Source organism: Oncorhynchus tshawytscha, linkage group LG30 (genome assembly GCF_018296145.1).
Source record: "Oncorhynchus tshawytscha isolate Ot180627B linkage group LG30, Otsh_v2.0, whole genome shotgun sequence".
Taxonomy (NCBI): Eukaryota; Metazoa; Chordata; class Actinopteri; order Salmoniformes; family Salmonidae; genus Oncorhynchus; species Oncorhynchus tshawytscha.
The window spans coordinates 23,886,695-23,909,850 of record NC_056458.1 but is presented as its reverse complement, the minus strand read 5'-3'; the positions used below and the strand labels follow the sequence as shown (position 1 = coordinate 23,909,850).

General features: G+C 44.0%; 1 protein-coding gene across 1 annotated transcript in view; it reads right to left on the bottom strand.

Annotated features, from left to right (window-relative positions):
• LOC112228549 (delta-sarcoglycan) overlaps window positions 1-18,984 on the bottom strand; it is a 100,901-nt gene extending 81,917 nt beyond the window's left edge. Inside the window, exon 1 of the mRNA XM_024393958.2 lies at window positions 18,656-18,984. The gene's annotated coding sequence lies outside the window, so the exon portion shown is untranslated. The remainder of the gene's footprint in view (window positions 1-18,655) is intronic.
• Window positions 18,985-23,156: the final 4,172 nt, after the last annotated feature.

Here is a 23,156-nt window from a genome sequence, read left to right as displayed (position 1 = left end):
GCAATGGTGGGTAGTATATGGGGCTTTGGTGACAAAACGGATTGCACTGTGATAGACTGCATCCAATTTGTTGAGTAGGGTATTGGAGGCTATTTTGTAAATGACATCGCCAAAGTCAAGGATTGGTAGGATGGCCAGTTTTACAAGGGTATGTTTGGCAGCATGAGTGAAGGATGCTTTGTTGCGAAATAGGAAGCCAATTCTAGATTTAACTTTGGATTGGAGATGTTTGATATGGGTCTGGAAGGAGAGTTTACAGTCTAACCAGACACCTAAGTATTTGTAGTTGTCCACGTATTCTAAGTCAGAGCCGTCCAGAGTAGTGATGTTGGACAGGCGGTTAGGTGCAGGTAGCGATCGGTTGAAGAGCATGCATTTAGTTTTACTTGTATTTAAGAGCAATTGGAGGCCACGGAAGGAGAGTTGTATGGCATTGAAGCTTGCCTGGAGGGTTGTTAACACAGTGTCCAAAGAAGGGCCGGAAGTATACAGAATGGTGTCGTCTGCGTAGAGGTGGATCAGAGACTCACCAGCAGCAAGAGCGACCTCATTGATGTATACAGAGAAGAGAGTCGGTCCAAGAATTGAACCCTGTGGCACCCCCATAGAGACTGCCAGAGGTCCGGACAGCAGACCCTCCGATTTGACACACTGAACTCTATCAGAGAAGTAGTTGGTGAACCAGGCGAGGCAATCATTAGAGAAACCAAGGCTGTCGAGTCTGCCGATGAGGATGTGGTGATTGACAGAGTCGAAAGCCTTGGCCAGATCAATGAATACGGCTGCACAGTAATGTTTCTTATCGATGGCGGTTAAGATATCGTTTAGGACCTTGAGCGTGGCTGAGGTGCACCCATGACCAGCTCTGAAACCAGATTGCATAGCAGAGAAGGTATGGTGAGATTCGAAATGGTCGGTAATCTGTTTGTTGACTTGGCTTTCGAAGACCTTAGAAAGGCACGGTAGGATAGATATAGGTCTGTAGCAGTTTGGGTCAAGAGTGTCCCCCCTTTGAAGAGGGGATGACCGCAGCTGCTTTCCAATCTTTGGGAATCTCAGACGACACGAAAGAGAGGTTGAACAGGCTAGTAATAGGGGTGGCAACAATTTCGGCAGATAATTTTAGAAAGAAAGGGTCCAGATTGTCTAGCCCGGCTGATTTGTAGGGGTCCAGATTTTGCAGCTCTTTCAGAACATCAGCTGAATGGATTTGGGAGGAGGAGAAATGGGGAAGGCTTGGGCGAGTTGCTGTTGGGGGTGCAGTGCTGTTGACCGGGGTAGGAGTAGCCAGGTGGAAAGCATGGCCAGCCGTAGAAAAATGCTTATTGAAATTCTCAATTATGGTGGATTTATCAGTGGTGACAGTGTTGGGCTACAGGACAATATGCAAGCAGCTTGGTGAGAAGGCAACAACTGTTGGCGCAATTATTAGAAAATGGAAGCAGTCAATCACCCTCGGCCGGGGGCTCCATGCAAGATATCACCTCGTGGGGCACCAATGATCATGAGGAAGGTGAGGGATCAGCCCAGAACTACACGGCAGGACCTGGTCAATGACCTGAAGAGAGCTGGGACCACAGTCTCAAAGAAAACCATTAGTAACACACTACACCGTCATGGATTAAAATCCTACAGCGCACGCAAGGTCCCCCTGCTCAAGCCAGCGCATGTCCATGCCCGTCTGAAGTTTGCAAATGACAATCTGGATGATCCAGAGGAGGAATGGGAGAAGGTCATGTGGTCTGATGAGACAAAAATAGAGCATTTTGGCCTAAACTCCACTCGCCGTGTTAGGAGGAAGAAGAAGGATGAGTACAACCCCAAGAACACCATCCCAACCTTGAAGCATGGAGGTGAAAACATCATTCTTTGGGGATGCTTTTCTGCAAATACTAAATACTTTCATCCAGGTCGGCTGTTATATCTCAAGAATATACAGATTGTGGTACAGTCTGCATGGTCAGGTCAGGCGTTGTATATATTACAGACTGTTATTACACTTTGAGAAATGTCACAGTGCAATATATTCTCAGGCTAATGGTACGTCTTGTGGAACATGAAACCGTTATTTGATCAGGGCATGGTGGTTTTCCCTCTACCTTATCCTTCACCTACAGCTCTTCAGTATGCACAGTAACATCCTCCACTGGAGACAGTTTCTATACAGTAATACCATTACCTTTAGTACCAATCAGTCATTCTACTCTCTAACAAGACTTTGCAGAGTAAATTAGACACAGAGAGAGAAGCCAGAGGTGACCCTGTTTGCCCCATACTCCATAGGCCATAGACAACACATGCAACTCTACTTAGTATCTATACACTTACAGAGAGAAACACCTCTGGCAGCTTTGGTGTTATATGAGGAAAAGGACTGTACTCGACCTCAAGTGATCTGAATGAGACTCAATAGTATTTTGCATTGCTTTGAAGACAGAACAGCAGTCAGTAAAACATGGATTTTGGATAGATTTTTAAAATGACAAAATTGCGCCTGTGCAGGGAGGACTATTTAAAAGGCATGAGGTGACTAGCTGTAGTTAGGGAATAAAGGAAGTAATATTGAAGGAAGTGATCAATATGACACAATTAATGCCTTCATCATAAAACCTTCACATTTAATTTGTTGGTGCCCATGCCAAGAGGGGTGAATGACTCTTCAGAACAATTGCTTTTGACTGCTGCTCCCCAATTATCTTTTGCAGTGAGTTTGTGCACCCTAATGAAGCCCTAATGATCTGGAGAGAGAACCGAAAAAATCCTTCTTGCAACCATGGAGGAGATGCTCACAGAATTTCAAGTCAGGACGTCATGTAAAAATCTTCCCAGTGTGAAACAGTTGATAAATTGTTCTGATTGTGTTGTGATTGTGACGTCACGTTGTAAACATTTTCACAGCTTGAAAATGTTCCCAGTCAATAATTGCATGCAGGTACGTACGGATGTTTGTCTCACACCCCCTCAAACTTGATTTAGCTAGCTAACTGGCATAATTAGCTGTAAACTGGTCGAAATGGTTTGTTCTCAGAGGTGTGCAGTTTTAACTTGTTTGTATAGCTAGCTAGCTAACTAACTAACCCAACTAACAAACAAATAATTTATATGCACTGTCAGTCGAAAACATAGCGCCCAAGTCTTAGTAATCGCAAAATATCTCTACACACATCAACCCTCAGAATTTTGACGCGCGAGTCCAGGTATTTATAAGTTGACCTCACGCCTCAACAAGCTTCTGTTGGTCAGAGTCAATACTCCTGGCCACCATTGATTGGCAGATGTGTGTAGCATATGAGCGTGCCCACAGAACAGTTTTTCGAGGTCGAGGGAGGGTGAGAGAGAAACATCCGCACGAGCACAGCCATCCACATAAAGAGATGCGCGTGCAATTATTGAACTGATAACATTTTTATGCTGGGAGAAATCTTACAGCATGACGTCACAATCAGAACGATCAGAACTATTGCGAACTATTTCACACTGGGATGATTTTTACATGACACAGGACATGCTGTATGTTGCTCATCAAACTGCCAGAACTAACCAAAAAGGAAAGAAATAAAACAAGAACTCACAAACTTGCAATTATTCATTGTCTCCCAAGACACTGGAATATGAACATCAACAACAACAATATACAGTACAAGTCAAAAGTTTGGACACACCTACTCATTCAAGTACATTTTTTCTTTTACTATTTTCTACATTGTAGAATAAAAGTGAAGACATCAAAACTATCAAATAACACATATGGAATCATGTAGTACCCAAATAAGTGTTCAAGAAATCAAAATGTATTTTATATTTGAGATTCTTCAAAGTAGCCACAATTTGCCTTGATGATAGCTTTGCACACGCTTGGCATTCTCTCAACCAACTTCACCTGGAATGCTTTTCCAACAGTCTTGAAGGAGTTCCCACATATGCTGAGAACTTGTTGGCTGCTTTTCCTTCACTCTGTGGTCCAACTCATCCCAAACCATCTCAATTGGGTTGAGGTCCGGTGATTGTGGAGACCAGGTCATCTGATGTATCACTCCATCACTCTCCTTGGTCAGATATCCCTGAAGGTGTGTTTTGGGTCATTGTCCTGTTGACAAACAAATGATAGTCCTAATAAGTGCAAACCAGGTGAGATAGCATATCATTGCAGAATGCTATGGTAGAAATGCTGGTTAAGTGTGCCTTGAATTCTAAATAAACCACTGAAAGTGTCTCCATTTCAGGCCACACTACTTGCCTAGAGAGTTTTCAGCTATACCTTTCGTGGCTGTTTATTTACCACCACAGACAGATACGGGCACTAAGACTGCACTCAGTCAGCTGTATAACGAAATAAGCAAACAGGAAACACCTCACCCAGAGGCGGCACTCCTAGTGGCCGGAGACTTTAATGCAGGGAAACTGAAATCAATTCTTCTAAAAAAATCTAGATCACCTGTACTCTACACACAGAGACACGTACAAAGCTCTCCCTCGCCCTCCATTTGGTAAATCTGACCACAACTCTATCCTCCTGATTCCTGCTTACAAGCATAAATTAAAGCAGGAAGCACCATTGACTCGGTCTATACAAAAAGTGGTCAGATGAAGCAGATGCAAAACTACAGGACTGTTTTGCTATCACAGACTGGAACATGTTTTCAGATGGCAGGACACCACATCAGTCACTGGTTTTATCAAAAAGTGCATTGAGGACGTCGTCCCAACAGTGACTGTACGTACATACCGCAACCAGAAGCCATGGATTACAGGCAACATTTGCACTGAGCTAAAGGGTAGAGCTCCTGCATTCAAGGTGCAGGACTCTAACCCGGAAGCTTATAAGAAATCCTGCTATGCCCTGCGATGAACCATCAAACAGGCAAAGCGTCAACACAGGGCTAAGACACTACACCGGCTCTGACGCTTGCCTTATGTGGCAGGGCTTGCAAAATATTACAGACTACAAAGGGAAGCACAGCCGCGAGCTGCCCAGTGACACGAGCCTACCAGGCGAGCTAAATCACTTCTATGCTCGCATCGAGGCAAGCAACAGTGAGGCATGCATGTGAGCATCAGCTGTTCAGAACGACTGTGTGATCACGCTCTCCGTAGACAACGTGAGTAAGACCTTTAAATAGGTCAACATACACAAGGCTGCGGGGCCAGACGGATTACCAGGACGTGTGGTCCGGTTATGTGCTGACCAACTGGTAGGTGTCTTCACTGACATTTTCAACATGTCCCTGATTGAGTCTGTAATACCAACATGTTTCAAGAAGACCACCATAATTCCTGTGCCCAAGAACACAAAGGCAACCTGCCTAAATGACTACAGACCCACGTTATGTTAGTAGCCATGAAGTGCTTTGAAAGGTTGGTAATGGCTCACATCAACACCATTATCCCATAAACCCTAGACCCACTCCAATTTGCATACCACCCAAACAGATCCACAGATGATGCAATCTCTATTGCACTCCACACTGCCCTTTCCCACCTGGACAAAAGGAACACTTATGTGAGAATGCTATTCATTGACTACAGCTTAGCGTTCAACACCATAGTACCCTCAAAGCTCATCACTAAGCTAAGGATCCTGGGACTAAACACTTCCCTCTGCAACTGGATCCTGTACTTCCTGACGGGCCACCCCAGGTGATGAGGGTAGGTAGCAACACATGTGCCACTCTGATCCTCAACACTGGAGCTCCCCAGGGGTGCGTGCTCAGTCCCCTCCTGTACTCCCTGTTCACCCACGCCTGCATGGCCAGGTACGACTCCAACACCATCATTAAGTTTGCAGATGACACAACAGTGGTAGGCCTGAACACCAACAACGACGAGACAGCCTATAGGGAGGAGGTCAGAGACCTAGCCGGGTGGTGCCAGAATAACAACCTATACCTCAATGTAACCAAGACAAAGGAGATGATTGTGGACTACAGGAAAAGGAGGACCGAGCACGCCCCCATTCTCATCAATGGCCTGTAGTGGAGCAGGTTGGGAGCTTCAAGTTCCTTGGTGTCCACATCACCAACAAACTAGAATGGTCCGAACACCAAGACAGTTGTGAAGAGGGCATGACAAAGCCTATTCACCCTCAGGATACTAAAAAGATTTGGCATGGGTCCCCAGATCCTCAAAAGGTTCTACAGCTGCAACACTGAGAGCATCCTGACTGGTTCCATCACTGCCTGGTATGGCAATTGCTCAGTAGTGCGTACGGCCCATTACATCACTAGGGTTAAGCTGCCTGCCATCCAGGACCTCTAAAACAGGCGGTGTCAGAGGAAGGCCCTAAAAATTGTCAAAGACCCCAGCCACCCCAGTCATATAGTGTTCTCTTTACTATTGCATGGAAAGCGGTATCGGAGTGCCACGTCTGGGACAAAAAGGCTTCTCAACAGTTTTTACCACAAATAAACTTTGATTTGATTTGATTTGGGAATCACACATGCGGAGGACCTCCATTTACCTACACTGCGTCTCACAGTTAGAACCAAAAATCAGACCAAAGGACAGATTTCCACCGGTCTAATATCCAGTGCGCGTGTTTCTTCGACCTAGCAAGTCTCTTCTTCTTGTTGGTGTCCTTTCATCCTGGTTTCCTTGCAGTCATCCTGGTTTCCTTGCCTGATTCATGCTGTCTCCTCTGAATAGTTAATGTTGAGATATGTCTGTTACTTGAACTCGGTGAAGCATTTATTTGGGCTGCAATCTGAGGTGCAGTTAACTCTTATAAACTTACCCTCTACAGCAGAGGTAACTCTGGGTCTCCCTTTCCTGTGGTGGTCCTCATGAGAACCAGTTTCATCATAGTGCTTGATGGTTTTTGTGACTGCTCTAATATGGACTTGGTCTTTTACCAAATAGGGCTATCTTCTCTACCACCCCTACCTTGTCACAACACAACTGATTGGCTCAAACACATGAAAAAGTTCCACAAATTAAGTTTTAGCAAAGCACACCTGTTAATTGAAATACATTCTAGGTGACTACCTCTTGAAGCTGGGAAGGCAGGTAGCCTAGTGGTTAGACCGTTGGGCCAGTAACCGAAATGTTGCTAGATCGAATCCCTGATCTGACAAGGTAAAAATCTGTCCTTCTGCCCCTGAACAAGGCAGTTAACCTCTCTAGGGTACGTGGGAGCATCCCACCTCGTCAACAGCCAGTGAAACTGCAGGGCTCCGAATTCAAAATAGAAATCCCATAATTAAAATTCCTCCATTATACATGTATTTCACACCATTTTAAAGATACACTTGTTGTAAATCCAGCCACAGTGTCCGGATTCAAAAAGGCTTTACGACAAAAGCAAACCAAACGATTATGTTTAGGTCAGAGCCAAGTTACAGAAAAACACAGCCATTTTTCCAGCCAAGGAGAGGAGTCATAAAAATTTGAAATATAGATCAAATTAATCACTAACCTGTGATGATCTTCATCAGATGACAATCATAAGACTTAATTTTACACAATACATGTATGTTTTGTTCGGTAAAGTTCATGTTTATATCCAAAAATCTGAGTTTACATTGGCGCGTTATGTTCAGTAGTTCCAAAACATCCGGTGATTTTGCAGAGAGCCACATCAATTTACAGAAATACTCATAATAAACATTGCTAAAAGATACAACTGTTATGCAGAGAATTTTAGATCCACTTCTCCTTAATGCAACCGCTGTGTCAGATTTCAAAAAAGCTTTACGGAAAAAGCACACCATGCAATAATCTGAGTACGGCGCTCAGAGACCAAAACAACCCATGTTGTGAAGTCAACAGAAGTCAGAAATAGCATTATAAATATTCACTTACCTTTGATGATCTTCATCAGAATGCACTCCCATCAGAATGCACTCATATCCATAATTTATGTCCAAATACCTCCTTGTTGTTAGCGTGTTTAGTACACAATTCAAATTCATGACGCGCGGTCACAAGCAGCAGACTAAAAGTCAAAAAGTTCCGTTACAGCCCGTAGAAACATATCAAACGATGTATAGAATCAATCTTTAGGATGTTTTTAACATAAATCTTCAATAATTTTCCAACCAGAGAATTCCTTTGTCTGTAGAATTGCAATGGAACAGAGCTAACTATCATGTGAACGCGCAAGACTGAGCTCGTGGCTCTCTGGCAGAGCCCTGACTCATTCCCCTGTCATTCGCCCCCACTTCACAGTAGAAGCATCAAACAAGGTTCTGAAGACTGTTGACATCTAGTGGAAGCCTTAGGAAGTGCAATTTGACCCCATAGACACTGTGTATTCGATAAGCCAAGAGTTGAAAAACTACAAACCTCAGATTTCCCACTTCATGGTTGGATTTTGTCTCAGGTTTTTGCGTGCCATATGAGTTCTGTTATACTCACAGACATCATTCAAACAGTTTTAGAAACTTCAGAGTGTTTTCTATCCGAATCTACTAATTATATTCATATTCTAGCTTTTATGGCTGAGTAGCAGGCAGTTTAATTTGGGCACGCTTTTCATCCAAAATTCCCAATGCTGCTCTCTACCCTAGAGAAGTTAATCCACTGTTCCTAGGCCATCATTGTAAATAAGAATTTGTTCTTAACTGACTTGCCTAGTTAAATAAAATAAAATATAAAAAAGCTGGTTGAGAGAATGCCAAGAGTGTGCAAGGCTAAAGGTGGCTACTTTGAAGAATCTCAAATATAAAATATATTTGGATTTGTGCATGTTTTTTGTTTACTACATGATTCCATGTGTGTTATTTCATAGTTTTGATGACTTCACTATTATTCTACAACGTAGAAAATAGTAAAAATAAAGAAAAATCCTTGAATGAGTAGGTGTGTCCAAACTTTTGACTGGTACTGTAGTTCAAAAAGAAGGTAGTTGAGAGCTGTTTTCGCAGGAACTACTTTTGCAGCAAGATGCCAAACTTGACAGGGAAGCAATGTGCATCAAGAGCAAGGGCGTAGTGCTGCCATAGCACAGAGGAGCGGCACTCTCTCACTTTTTCAATTTGAGAATACACAGAGTTGGTAAAACTATTTCTGGAAAATGTATTTGATAAATTCTAATTAAATTCTTTTGATTTTGAAAAAAAATCTCAGTTCCCAGTGTGTCTGCCTTGATGTTCATAAAACTCCACAATTGGTAATCCTTCACAGGAGAGCCGTCATAAAAATGAACTCAAATGCTTGAAAAAAATGTGCCTCTATTGTCTGTAGTGGAGCTGACCAACCTTCCCACTAGCTATGATTGGCTGAGATAAAGTGTGGACATGCTTCTCCACTTTCTGGAGGACCAAGTTTTGAAATCAGTGGAATTAGAGTATGATAGCTAAAGAGATGGTGAAAACACCTGTCTCCGGATTACATCTTCAAACTAAGGGCATGGCATTCCTGACAGGGAGACACGTGCATGCACGATGATGTATACAGGTAAGATAGTCTACTGTTAGCTAGCTACATTTTCAGATATTACACGATTTCTAATTATGACAGAAAGTGGTTTCATTTCAAGCTAAAGTGTACTGTTAGCTATCTAGCTAACATTAGCTGGCTGGCTCCCTAGCTAAAGTTATTATTCATTTCACAGAGCCGTTTGATGTTCTAGATAGAGCCTAATATTAGCTAGCTAACATTGATCATGATTTGGTTAGCTCCCAGCACTGTGTCATTGTTGTCACTGTTCATTTTTGTTTAACTAGCTAACATTGGCTGGCTGGCTCATTAGCTAATGTTATGTGACGTGTGTACAACACACGTTGAATATGGCCAGTGTCAGTAAACGTCTGCAAAAAAGCGTAATGAAATTGTTGCCAGCAGAGATGGTTAGGCTGTTTTCATGTTATCCAGAGGTAAACAAAATATCGGCCAGAGCGTCAAGTGTGCACTTTCAGAGTGAAACGAGATGGGTGGCGCTAAAGATTAGGGTGAGGGTGTGAATGATAGCAAAATATTCAAAGGCGATTTTCTCAAAAGTGAGTTTACATGTTGATCAACTTTCAAAGCAGAATTACTCTCCCGTTGTTCCTCAAATGCAGTGTATGATATACCATTTTGTAGCTCTGAGTCCATTTATCTGATGTAAAAAACACCATTTCAAATTTTGCTACATAAGACCAAATCCAGGTGGAGAGTCACAATTAGTGTATGAATTGATAGCTCACCTTTCTGTTGTACAGTATATGTATTCTGTAATAGGGTATATTGTAACCATGTGTTCAAGCTAATCAAATCACGCAATACGCAATACAATGAAATGCCAACTCGCAGTAAAGCTCTCCCTTACACTAGGCTATATCCTACAAATATCTATACCATGTAATCGTAGGCCTATTAGGCTATAGGCCTACTGCAAATTATTGTTGTTTGTCCCTGAACTGGCCGAATGCGCCGAGCTATCCTTCAGCTATCCTTCAGCACCACAAGTTGGTTCATATTCTTTAACAAAATTAAGCGACTCTGGTGCTGTCTTTTCAACACTACGAAGGGCGCAGCAATCGCTTAAAATGACATAAAATGAGGCTAGTGGAAGGGGGGAAAAAATAAGGAACTTCTCAGTCAGCCCTGGAGGCCTTATGTAAACATGTTTTCCCAAGGTCTATTAGCAGGACAATAGACACGATGTGGTCCCAAAAACATCTCTCTGACATAGGGTCCAGCATATCTCTCGATGATGATCGGACTCGAGCCGACACGGGCTGCTTTCAATAATGAACTTTTCCTTATTTATTTATTTTTCCATATTTTCTTGTTATGTAGCCTACAGTAGCCTACAGTGATGCCTCTTGCACATCTCAGTATAAGAGGCATCACTACAGTCCCTGGTTCGAAACCAGGCTGTATCACATTCGCTGTGATTGGGAGTCCCATAGGGCGGCCACAATTGGCCCAGCGCCATCTGGGTTTTGCCAGGGTAGGCCGTCATGTGTAAATAAGAATTTGTTCTTAACGGACTTGCCTAGTTAAATAAAGGTTACGTAATGTCATGTGTTTTGTTTAGTAAATTGTTTTGTAAATATGAATTCACATTTGTGCTGCCACTAAATAAACAATGAATTATTTAAGTCAATATTTTTATTATTAAAATATTTTTTATGAAGGAGGGAGGGTTGATAGGGAGTTAAAATGTTTTACCCCAAAGGGTACTTCAAGGGAACCTTTATAAGGGGTGCTTTGAATAACCTTTATCAAGGGATCTTCAAAGAACATATAGTGGTTCCCCCACAGTTTCAATTTGAAGAGCACCTAAAGGATACTCCAGGAACCTTTTCTTTTTAGAGTGTAGGAGTAAATGTCAGCTGGCTTTTCAAAGCCGAGCATTCAGAGGTCAAGACAGCAGGTGTGTGTGTGTGAGAGAGAGAAAATATCAAAACACACACAGTAACGTGTGTTAATGAGTTCCGAGAGCTGATCTGTTATCCAACAATTAGTTTAATAGCCCGGCTACTGTGTGAAAATGCTCCCCAACAAGCAATAGTCTACCCATGCGTGGTCAACTATTTCAGCACCGTTTCGCACTTCTCTGAGACAAGAAAGACTACTTAATAAACATATACATTTTAAAACAGTTAATTTTATTAACCCTGCATTGTAATTGTATAAAAGCCCCTTAGATATTAATTTAGAATACTCTAAATTTAATTAGATCTACTACTGTGCAAGGACATTTTATTAATCTGCCAGTATTTCCATTTTGAGAATCCAGGAAAAGAAATGTGTATGTAGAGGGGTAACTTTCTTCACTATTTCTCTTACCAATTTGTACAATTGTATGATTAGCCTACCAGTTGGTGTAACTGTAATGTTAATTCTCTTGAGAGGAATTTTTCTCTTCACTATCACAGTATTAAAAACTTTCAAATGCATTCATGAATTAAATTGCTTTAGCCGACGTATGTTGACCCCTCATCTCCATTTAGCCTGGGTTGCACCCGACCAGCTCCATTCCCCCCGTTAGGCATGGCCGCATGGCACACACTCTTTCTCTGTTAGGCATGGCCACATGGTGCACCCCTTTTCCCGGTTAGGCAAGGCCACATGGTTCACCCCCAATATCAAGGTGCACGTGGGCTTATTTATGTAATGAATATGAATTTGGAAGGCAGAAATTATGAAATATTTAAAGCATTAGAGTTTTAAGAATTGTGTGTGTTCAATTATTTGTGACATTGTGGCATTTAAAGCATATTGAAGTTAGAAGCAATAGGATTTGAAGCACTAGCCTACCCGCGTGTGGTCAACTATTTCAGCAGCGTTTCTCGCTGCTCTGAGACAAGCATGGGGACTGGTCTTGATAAATCAATGAGATTTTTATTTTTACTGAATCTACAATCTAGTTAGACTACAATTAGGGTGTGGAAATGTTAGGATTATTTGCTCTTATTATTGTAGCCTGCTCCTGACTTTGTGCAGCGCCATATTTTCCTATCAGAAACCCTGAAGGTTTCGTTTTTCTTGGAATAGGAACACCATAATATTAATAAAATGAATTAATTTCTCAATCTCATATACTATGTTCTATATGTATAGTATATGTTCATATACTAAAAAAGGTTTTACATTCTCTAGTACAGACAATATTGAAGACTGTCAAATGCTTCTCAAAGATGCCTTCTGGTGTTCAAACTAGTACTAACTAGCATTAATGGCTGACAATTAGTAAGACCAGTCTGAACGTTTGGACCATAACGTGACGCAGAGTTTTTTCAGGCGCATGTGCATTTCTTGTTATTGTCCGGTTGAAATATTATAGATCATTTAGGCTAAAAAAACAACCTGAGGATTGAATATAAACATAGTTTGACATGTTTCTATGAACTTTACGGACACAATTAGGATTTTTTGTCTGATTGTTTTGACTGAGTTTGAGCTTGTGGATTACTGAAGAAAACGCGCTAACTAAATTGAGGTTTTTGGATATAAAGAGACTTTATCGAAAAAAAAAGAACATTTATTGAGTAAATGAATGTCTTCTGATTGCCACCATATGAAGATCATCAAAGGTAAGGGATTAATTTGATCTCTATTTCTGAGTTTTGTAACGCTTCTGCTTGGCTGGTTACTGTTTGTAATAATTTGTCAACTGGGCTATGTTCTGGGCTAGGTATGTTCTGGGCTAGGTATGCTTTCGCGGAAAAGCATTTTATAAATATGACACTGTGGTTGGTTTAACAAGAAGTTCATCTTTAAAGCTATGTAAAATATATTTTTTTTCTGAATTTTTACAATGAGCATTTCTGCGCTAGCATCCCACATACCCTAGAGAGATTAAATAACGTGCCATAGAATTCTGCGGTAGCTCGCAAGGTGTGCTGCAGTATGACACAACTTTTACAGGAAAAACTACTGTAAGCTGCTCCAACTGCATCAAGACTCCTGTAGTGTGGCAGACTGAGCGGTAGATTTCCACATGTTGGCGGCTGAGAGTGCCTGCAACCCAGAAGCCCAGTTCGATACGTTCCTTCACGGATTATCACAGGTGAATAAAAATGAGCTTGCAGCCCGAGAGCTGCCCATGGACCTTGAATCCCTCATAGCCTTGACCATCTGGAAAGATGTATCACATCAGATCCCTCGGAAATTACAATGGGCTGTCGACTCACCTCCTCTGAAGCCCATTCAACTGGGCAGGGCTAAATTGTTTCCACCAAGAGTCTGTTTTGTGGCGCTACGGGACGTTTGTTATCTACCTGCCCATTAAAAGACCTGATCATCAGTTGTTACGAGTACACTGGTGAGTTTCCAATCTCTCACTACTCGTAACTCCCTCTATGCTACCCTGTTGTGGGGAGACCAGTCCATCCGACTGCTCATTGACTCTAGCGCCGACGAAAGCTTTATGGACACTACCCTGGTGTCAGAGCTGGGTATCGCCACTCAACTTCTTTCCATCCCGATGGACATCAGAGTGCCAGATGGGAGCTCTATTGGCAGAGTCACTGACAATATGGTTCCTATCAACCTGCGAATGTCAGGCAACCACAGTGAGCCTATGCAGTTTCTGCTCCTGGAGTCTCCTCATGTACCCATAGTTTTGAGATTTTCATGGCTCCAGAGGCATAACCCTCTTATCGATGGAGCTACGGATTCCATCATGGGTTGGAGTCCATTTTGCTATGCACATGGTCTGCAGTCGACGCAGACAATAACTCATCCATACTGCAGCAACGCTTGGGTAAAGCTTCGGATCTGTCATGCCCTGGTCATAGAGAGGCTTTTATTCTCTATTTTGGGTAGGCCAGGGTGTGACTAGGGTGGGCATTCTAGTTTCTTCATTTCCATGTTTTCTGTTTCTATGTTTTGGCCGGGTATGGTTCTCAATCAGGGACAGCTGTCTATCGTTGTCTCTGATTGGGAATCATACTTAGGCAGCCTTTTTTCCTTTGTATTTTGTGGGTAGTTATCTTTGTTAGTGGCACTATAGCCCTAGTAAGCTTCACGGTCGTTTCTTTGTTTCTTGTTTTGTTGGCGACATTTACATAAATAAAGGAAAATGTACGCTCACCACGCTGCACCGTGACAGGATCTCTCCACCGTTCCCGCGGAGTATCAGGACTTAAGGGAGGTTTTCAATTCTGCCCGCGCCACATCTCTTCCTCTGCCCTACGACTGTGCTATCGACCTTCTCCCGGTTACCGCACCACCTCGGGGCGACTTTATCCCCTGTCGGATCCGGAGACCAAAGTGATGGAAGGGTATATTGAGGACTCTCTCGCTGCAGGGATTATGCGTCTCTCTGCCTCCCCCGCTGGCGCAGGGTTCTTCTTTGTGGAGAAGAAGGACAAGACCCTGAATCCATGTATCGACTACCGGGGTCTTAATGTCATTACGATTAAAAAACGTTACCGATATCACTCACCTCCTCGGCTTTGGAGCCTCTCCAGGGGGCGGTCATCTTCTCCAAGTTGGACCTTCGGAACGCCCACCATCTGGTTCGGATACGGGAAGGAGACAAGTGGAAGACAGCCTTTTACATGGCTAGCGGGCACTACGAGTACCTGTTGATGCCATTCTGACTGACCAACGCTCCCACATGTTCCAGATCCTGGTCAATGATGTACTCCGTGACATGTTGAACCGATTTATGTTTGTCTACCTCTATGAAATCCTAATTTATTCCCAGTCAGTTTAAGAGCACATCCTCCATGTCCGACAGATCATCCAGCATCTCCTGGAGAACCAGCTTTTCGAGAAGGAGGAGAAATGTGAATTCCATCGCTCCACCATCTCCTTCTTAGGATATGTCATCACTGCAGGGAATAGTCAGATGGACCCTTACAAGGTGAGAGCGGTGGTGGATTGACCTCAACCCACATCCAGAGAGCAGCTGCAACCTTTCCTGGGGTTTGCTAATTTCTACCGTTGTTTCGTCCTGGGTTACAGTACCCTTGCTTCCCCCCTCTCTGCACTCACCTCTCCCAATGTTCCTTTCATATGGTCTCCAGCAGCTGACCAGGCGTTCTCAGACCTCAAGCAGAGATTCTCTCTACAGCTCCCATCTTAATCCATGCGGACCCGTTCCCTCAGTTTGTGTGGGGGGGGCTGTCCTGTCCCAGCATTCTGCCCAGGACCAGAAGTTGCATTCCTTTCCCATCATCTTAACCCCGCAACAGGAACTATGACCTGGGAAATCGAGAATTACTTGCAGTTAAGACAACGTTGGAGGAGTGGAGGCACTGGTTAGAAGGGGCACAACATCTATTATTGGTGTGGACGGACCATAAGAACCTGCAAGGCTCCTTCAACCATTCCCTGTTCCTCACCACCCATGGTTCCATATATCCTTGGACTTTGTCACGGGTCTCCCTGCTTCAGATGGCAACACCACCATCCTTACGGTGGTGGATAGGTTTTTCAAAGCTGCCCATTTTATGCACCTTCTTAAGTTGCCCTCAGCTAAGGAGACGGCCCAGCTCATGGTGCAGCACATCTTCCGGATCCATGGACTTCCGGTCGCGGTCCTCAGTTTTCATTCCGGTTCTGGAAGGCGTTCTGCACCCTCATTGGGTCATCGGCCAGCCTGTCCTCTAGTTTTCATCCCCAGTCTAGCAGCCAGTCGGAGCGAGCCGATCAGGACCTGGAGACGACTCTTTGTTGCCTCTTCTCCACCAATCGCACCACCTGGAGCCAGCAACTCGTGTGGGTGGAATATGCCTGGAAAACCCTTCCATGTTCTGGTACTGGTCTCTTGCCTTTTGAGTGTTCCTTGGGATATCAGCCCTCACTCTTTCCAGAAAAAGAGGAAGAGGTCGGCATACCTTCTGCCCAGATGTTCGTCTTTCGCTGTCGCAATACCTGGAAGAGAGCCGGGACCGTTCTTCTCAAGACCATCTCCAGGTACCTCTGCAGCTGGCCTTCTGTTGTCTCGCACGCTCCATATACATCCCACTTTCCATGTATCTAGAATTAAACCCCTATCTTACAGCCCTTTATGTCCTGATTCCAGGCAGTGTATTCCAGTACCTGGTTGACTGGGAGGGTTATGGCCCGGAGTTGGGTCCCCACCATTAATATCCCGGACCGAGCCCTCGTTGTGAACTTCCGCCATCTACACCCCAGTCAACCAGGTATGTCCCAGGGTAGGACGCCAGATGTCACACCCTGATCTGTTTCACCTGTCTTGTGATTGTCTCCAACCCCCACCAGGTGTCTCCCATTACCTTGTGTATTTGGACCTGCGTTTTCTGCTTGCCTGTTGCCAGTTCGTCTTGTCCCATCTAGTCCTACCAGCGTGTTACCGTGTTGTCCTGTGCTTTAGTTTTTGTTTTTCCTAGACTTCCAGTTCTGACCTTTCTGCCTGTCCCCGATCCTGCACCTGCCTGACTCTGATTTGGAATAAGACTCTTTTCCTGCCTTGACCTACCGATTGCCTGCCCATTGTACTGTAATAAACTCTGAGACTCGTACTAGCTGCCTCCTGTGTCTGCATCTGGGTCTCAGCCTGAGCCATGATAATAAGCTATAATGCTAGGCTATTCAATTGGCTACATCTGTTGGTACAATTCATTTTTTACATTTTTGCTCCCTAACCTAAAAAAAAATACACCACTGATCAAGTGGCTCCTATTCATAAGCCTAATCCGCACATTATCACTCAGCATTACTCTCCCTCTCTCTCCTCTCCCTCTCAATCTCTCTCTCACTTTTCCCTCTCTCTCCTCTCCCTCTCAGTCTCTCTCTCGTTTCCCTCTCTCTTTTCTCATCTCTCTCTCTCTCGCACTCTGGTTTCCAGTGAGCAGAGAAAACATCACTGCACAGTCAAGCTAGATTTTAAGCAGATGAGAACAAGCTCTCCTTTTGAAGTGTGTGTGTTATGTACTGAGCCTTGGCATAGATCCTTGTGAGAAAAACTCAGACATTTTCAGTAAACTCCGTCTCTGGGGCAGACTGGAAAGGAGCTGTTGAATCTCATAGGCCTTCCTTTCACATCTGATGCAGAGGAATGGACACCTTCTATTTGGCTTGTTTGCTCACAGAAATGCAGGAATGCACAGTAAAATGCACTAGAGTTTGCAATGCACAGCTGAGACTGCACATTAAGGAAATACTGTGCATGTGTGAATGTACATACAGTACATACAATACATGACAGTACTGTACACGTGAGAGCCAAAAATAGGTGTGTATGGATGTTCAAAGAGAAAGAGAGTGATATATTGTGAGAGTGTGTCCAGTAGGAATATGTGGGTGCTTTTATTCAGTGGCTTTATACAGAATGAATAACAGTAATGTCCCCATCTCTGTCATCTCAGTTTACTGTGTTTTTCTCTCTCTGAGAAAATATCTACATATCCTGCCTCCTCTTGGATTCCTAACACCGGCCCTTCTGCTTATGACTCACGAGGTCACAGGAAATATCAACAACGCGAATAAACACTTAACACCTGCTTGGATCCTTAACACCTGCTTGGATCCTTACTGCTATATCAGGGTTTAGTACTGTCCCCATGGACACACAGCAGCTGTTGTTCACAACACTATTTTGGGAAGAGTTTTGCCAAAGACCACCCCTCCTAACCCTGCCAATACACATAGGCTATTCATAGACATACCAGTAGCCACAACCCCCTCCTACCCTGCTGAAACTAGGGGCATGCAGCCCCTCTCAGTAGGCCCCCAGAACAGTTCAGACAGGCTGTTGCTGTCTGAACTCTTTCCACAGTAAGTGCGTTGTTACTTATTTATAGCAACATGTATCCCAGAGGGGCAAAGTAATTGAAACCAAATGTGATGCCGACAGGACTGATATGGGGAAGTGGGCCGGTCAGCCCCAGCGTTCACTCGCTAGCAGCCCCGAGGGTTACAGATCAACACCCTTGGAAATCTTTTTTGCAATTCATTTTTATTAAATAGTTGTGGCTTTCCACCTTCGTAACTTCTCCTGGCAATACATTAATTTCTAGCCTCAGTCCAGAGGTCTCCGTAAACAGCGGTTCTAAAATATACTTTTGTGAACGTCGGGAAAAACCTAAAGCAAAAAACAGAGCTACTGAGACTAAACTAAAAATACTATTTTCAAAAGATAAAGGCAAAATTTCTTTAGTTTCTTCAGAATAATGAGGCAATAGTGTTTTAAGTAAAGAACAGGCTTCTTTCTCCATGCATACTCCCCCTCCCACCAGTCAACAGTTATGAGTAGGAAACTTAAATGTCCCCCTAAAACAAAGGACAGGAACTGAGCGAAAACTAAACTTACCTCTCCCTCTGTCTTGCTCTCCTTCTCCTATATCTCTCTCTCTTTCTCTCTCAGGGCTCTCAGTGAGCTCTCACTAAGTCAGGGAGTGTCAGGCAGATAAAAGGAGATTGAGCTCCTCTTAAAAAGTTGCATGAGGCCTCCTCTGACAGACTCCAGGCAGCCCCCTTGTCAGCTTTTCCAATAACACACTCCCCGGCCAAGTCCCTGCCCAATTCGTGAGGTATTTCCTGGACACTACACGCACTCTGTTATCCCAGCCATCTCATTGGAGGCTCTTTTTACGCCTGCTATGTTAGGTTAAGTTGGAGGCTACTCTACTCCGCTGTGCTGTGCTACTGGTGGGGACTGGAGATTCTGCACCACACTGGCTTCTAGTGCTGAGTTACAGCCTTCTGGTCACCAGCCAGATTTAGAAGCCCAGACACATGTGGGAAGTTACAGGCAGGGCTGTCTGACGATGTGTGTGCGTGTGTGTGTGTGTGTGTGTGTGTGTGTGTGTGTGTGTGTGGTGGGTGTGTGTGTGTGTGTGTGTGTGTGTGTGTGTGTGTGTGTGTGTGTGTGTGTGTGTGTGTGTGTGTGTGTGTGTGGGTGCGTGGGTGGGTGGGTGCGTGTACGGGTGTGTTTGTATGTATGTGTGTGCATGTGTCTTTTGGAGGGTGGGAGGGGGTATGGGGGGGGTATCTCTGAAAGAAAAGAAGGACTGTAAAAATAGAAGGAAAAAAACATTCCCCTCCTCCACTTAATATGCTGTGGCCTGCCAGTCCGTCCAGCAAGGGAGGAAATAACCACAAAGGTTCTCCTACACAGCACTTTCTTTTACTCCCCCTCCCAGCCATAGCGTGGTCAGAGCTGATGAATAATAGTAATCATTGTTTAACAGGCACGGCCCATCCAGCATCTTAATAAGTGGTCAGTGAAGACAGCCTAGAGACACCAGGGAACGCATGGGGTTGTTGTTGGTGGTGGTGTGGAGCTTCAGCTGCTTGGGTTCATGATTTTTTTATCGATAAAGGGAAATCCCTAATAAGCCAGCAGCATGAGACACAATGCTCCTGAGCTACTTGACTTGCATGTGGAGATGTAGCCTACAGTTTTAATACAGTACATCTGGGGAGTTATCATTGCTGTTTTAAAGAAATGTTTAAAGATTCCAAGAAGAAGCTGTGAAGAGGAATACAATCTTTGAAAAAAAGGTCCCATCTAGAACCTAAAAGGGTTCTTCGGCTGTCCCGATAGAAGAACCCTTTGAATAACCCTTTTTGGTTGCAGGTAGTACCCATTTGGGTTACATGGAACCAAAAAGGGTTCTACCTGGAACCAAAAAGGGTTATCCCATGGGGACAATCAAAGAACACTTTTGAAACCTTTTTTTTATGTAGGAGAGATAGAACATCAAAACAAGAGCATTGGTGAATTTCAGGAAGGTTAAAGCTTTGGCTTACTCTTGGCTTTGTTGTGTTGTTGTGTGAATCTCACCTCTGAGACAATTCCCCAACCTGTTATATGAATATCCAGGCTAGAATTGACAGTGAATCCTTCCAGGGCTCATTTTTTATTTTGATATGGGTTTCAAAACTACCAATTAGAGTGGTATCCATCGACAGGATTTAGAGCTGGTCCAAACACAAGCAGCCTTAGAAAATATGGATTGTGACACAGATGTCATCATGAATAAATATACGACAATTCATTCTTCCACCAACAACATTCACTGCTCTCTCTCCTTTCCAAACACCTGCTCTATTTCTGAAATATAGGCCCTTAATTCCCTGATTATTTGTAACACCATTATGAGTAAGATTTCACAAGTCATCAAAGATGGTATTATGGGTCAATTAATAACAATATTGAACGCATAGATAATTGTCTGATCATAGAGAAACTGTATTACATGAACAGAACATGTCAAAAGATTAACTAAGTGAACTAAGACCGAGTGCACCAAGACCGCACTCAATGAGCTGTATACTGCCAGAAGCAAACTGGAAAAGGCTCATGCAGAGGCGGCGCTCCTAGTGGCCGGGGACTTTAATGCAGGGAAACTCAAATCTGTTCTTCCTAATACAAGCAAAAACTAAAGCAGGAAGCACCAGTGACTCAGTCAATAAGAAAGTGGTCAGATGAAGCAGATGCTAAACAACAGGACTGTTTTGCTAGCACAGACTGGAATATGTTCCGGGATTCTTCCGATGGTATTGAGGAGTACACTGGCTTCATCAATAAGTGCATCGATGACATCGTCCCCACAGTGACCGTACGTACATACCCCAATCACAAGCCATGGATTACAGGCAACATCCACACTGAGCTAAAGGGTAGAGCTGCCACTTTCAAGGACTCTAGCCCGGAAGCTTATAAGAAATCCCGCTATACCCTCCGACAAACCATCAAATAGGCAAAGCGTCAATACAGGACTAAGATTGAATCGTACTACACCAGCTCCGACGCTCGTTTTCCCATTGCAAACTATTACAGACTACAAAGGGAAGCACAGCTGTGAGTTTCCCAATGACACAAACCTACCAGATGAGCTAAAGAAAGGAGATGATCGTGGACTTCAGGAAACAGCAGAGCACCCTCCCACCCACATCGAAGGGACAGTAGTGGAGAAAGTGGAAAGTGTTAAGTTCCTCGGGTACACATCACAGACAAACTGAAATGGTCCACCCACACAAACAGTGTGGTGTAGAAGGCGCAACAGCGCCTCTTCAACCTTAGGAGGCTGAAGAAATTTGGCTTGTCACCTAAAACCTTGACAAACTTGTACAGATGCATAATCGAGAGCATCCTGTCGGCTGTATCATCACTTGGTACGGCAACTGCACCGCCCTCAACCGCAGGGCTCTCTGTAGGGTGGTGCAGTCTACACAATGCATCACCGGGGGCAAACTACCTGCCCTCTAAGACACCTACAGCACCCGATGTCTTAGAAAGGCCAAAAAGATCATCAAGGACAACAACCACCCGAGCCACTTTCTGTTCACCCCGCTACCATCCAGAAGGCGAGTTCAGTACAGGTGCATCAAAGCTGGGACCGAGAGACTGAAAAACAGCTTCTATCTCAAGGCCATCAGACTGCTAAACATCACTAACTCAGAGAGGCTGCTGACATATCACTGGCCACTTTAATAAATGGATCACTAGTCACTTTATAATGCCACTTTAATAATGTTAACATATCTTACATTACTCATCTCATATGTACATACTGTACCTTATACCATCTATTGCACCTTGCCTATGTTGCTCGGCCACTGCTCATCCATATTTTTATATCTACATGTTCTTATTCCATCCATTTAGATTTGTGTGTATTAGGTAGTTGTTGGTGAATTGTTAGATTACTTGCTAGATATCACTAGAAGCAAAAGCAATTCGCTACAATTGCATTAACATATGTTAATCATGTGTATGTGACCAATAACATTTGATTTGATTTGAAAAATTACTTCTATGCTCTCTTCGAGACAAGTAACACTGAAAAATGCATGAGAACACCAGCTGGATGAATGTGTGATCACACTCGCCGTAGCCGATGTGAGTAAGACCTTTAAACAGGTCAAAATTAACCTGCCTAAATGACTACCGACCCGTAGCACTCACGTCCGTAGCCATGAAGTGCTTTGAAAGGCCGGCCATGGCTCACATCATCACCATTATCCCAGAAACCCTAGACCCACTCCAATTTGCATACTGCCCCAACAGATCTTCAGATGATGCAATCTCTATTGCACTCAACACTGCCTTTTTCTACCTGGACAAAAGGAACACCTATGTGAGAATGCTATTCATTGACTATAGCTCAGTGTTTAACACCATAGTGCCCTCAAAGCTCATCACTAAGCTAAGGACCCTGGGACTAAACACCTCCCTCTGCAACTGAATCCTGGACTTCCTGACGGTCTGCCCCCAGGTGGTGAGGGTAGGGAACAACACATCCGCCACGCTGATCCACAACACAGGGGCCCCTCAGTGGTGTGTGCTCATTTCCCTCCTGTATTCCCTGTTCAGTCATGAGTGGATGGCCAGGCACGATTCCAACATCATCATTAAGTTTGCCAATGACACAACAGTGGTAGGCCTGATCACCGACAACTATGTGACAGACTATAAGGAGGAGGTCAGAGACCTGGCCGTGTGGTGCCAGGACAACAACCTCTCCCTAAAAGTGACAAGGACAAAGGAGATGATTGTGGACTACAGGAAAAGGAGGGCCGAGCACACCCCCATTCTCATCGACGGGCTGTATTGGAACAGTTGAGAGCTTCAAATTCCTTGGTGTCCACATCACCAACAAATGGTCATGGTCCAAAAACACTAAGACAGTCGTTAAGAGGGCACGACAAAGCTTATATTGTCCCTCGGGAGACTGAAAAGATTTGCCATGGGTCCTCAGATCCTCAAAATGTTCTACAGCTGCACCATTGAGAGTATCCTGACTGGTTGCATCACCACCTGGTATGGCAACTGCTCGGCCTCCGACCGCAGGGCACTACAGAGG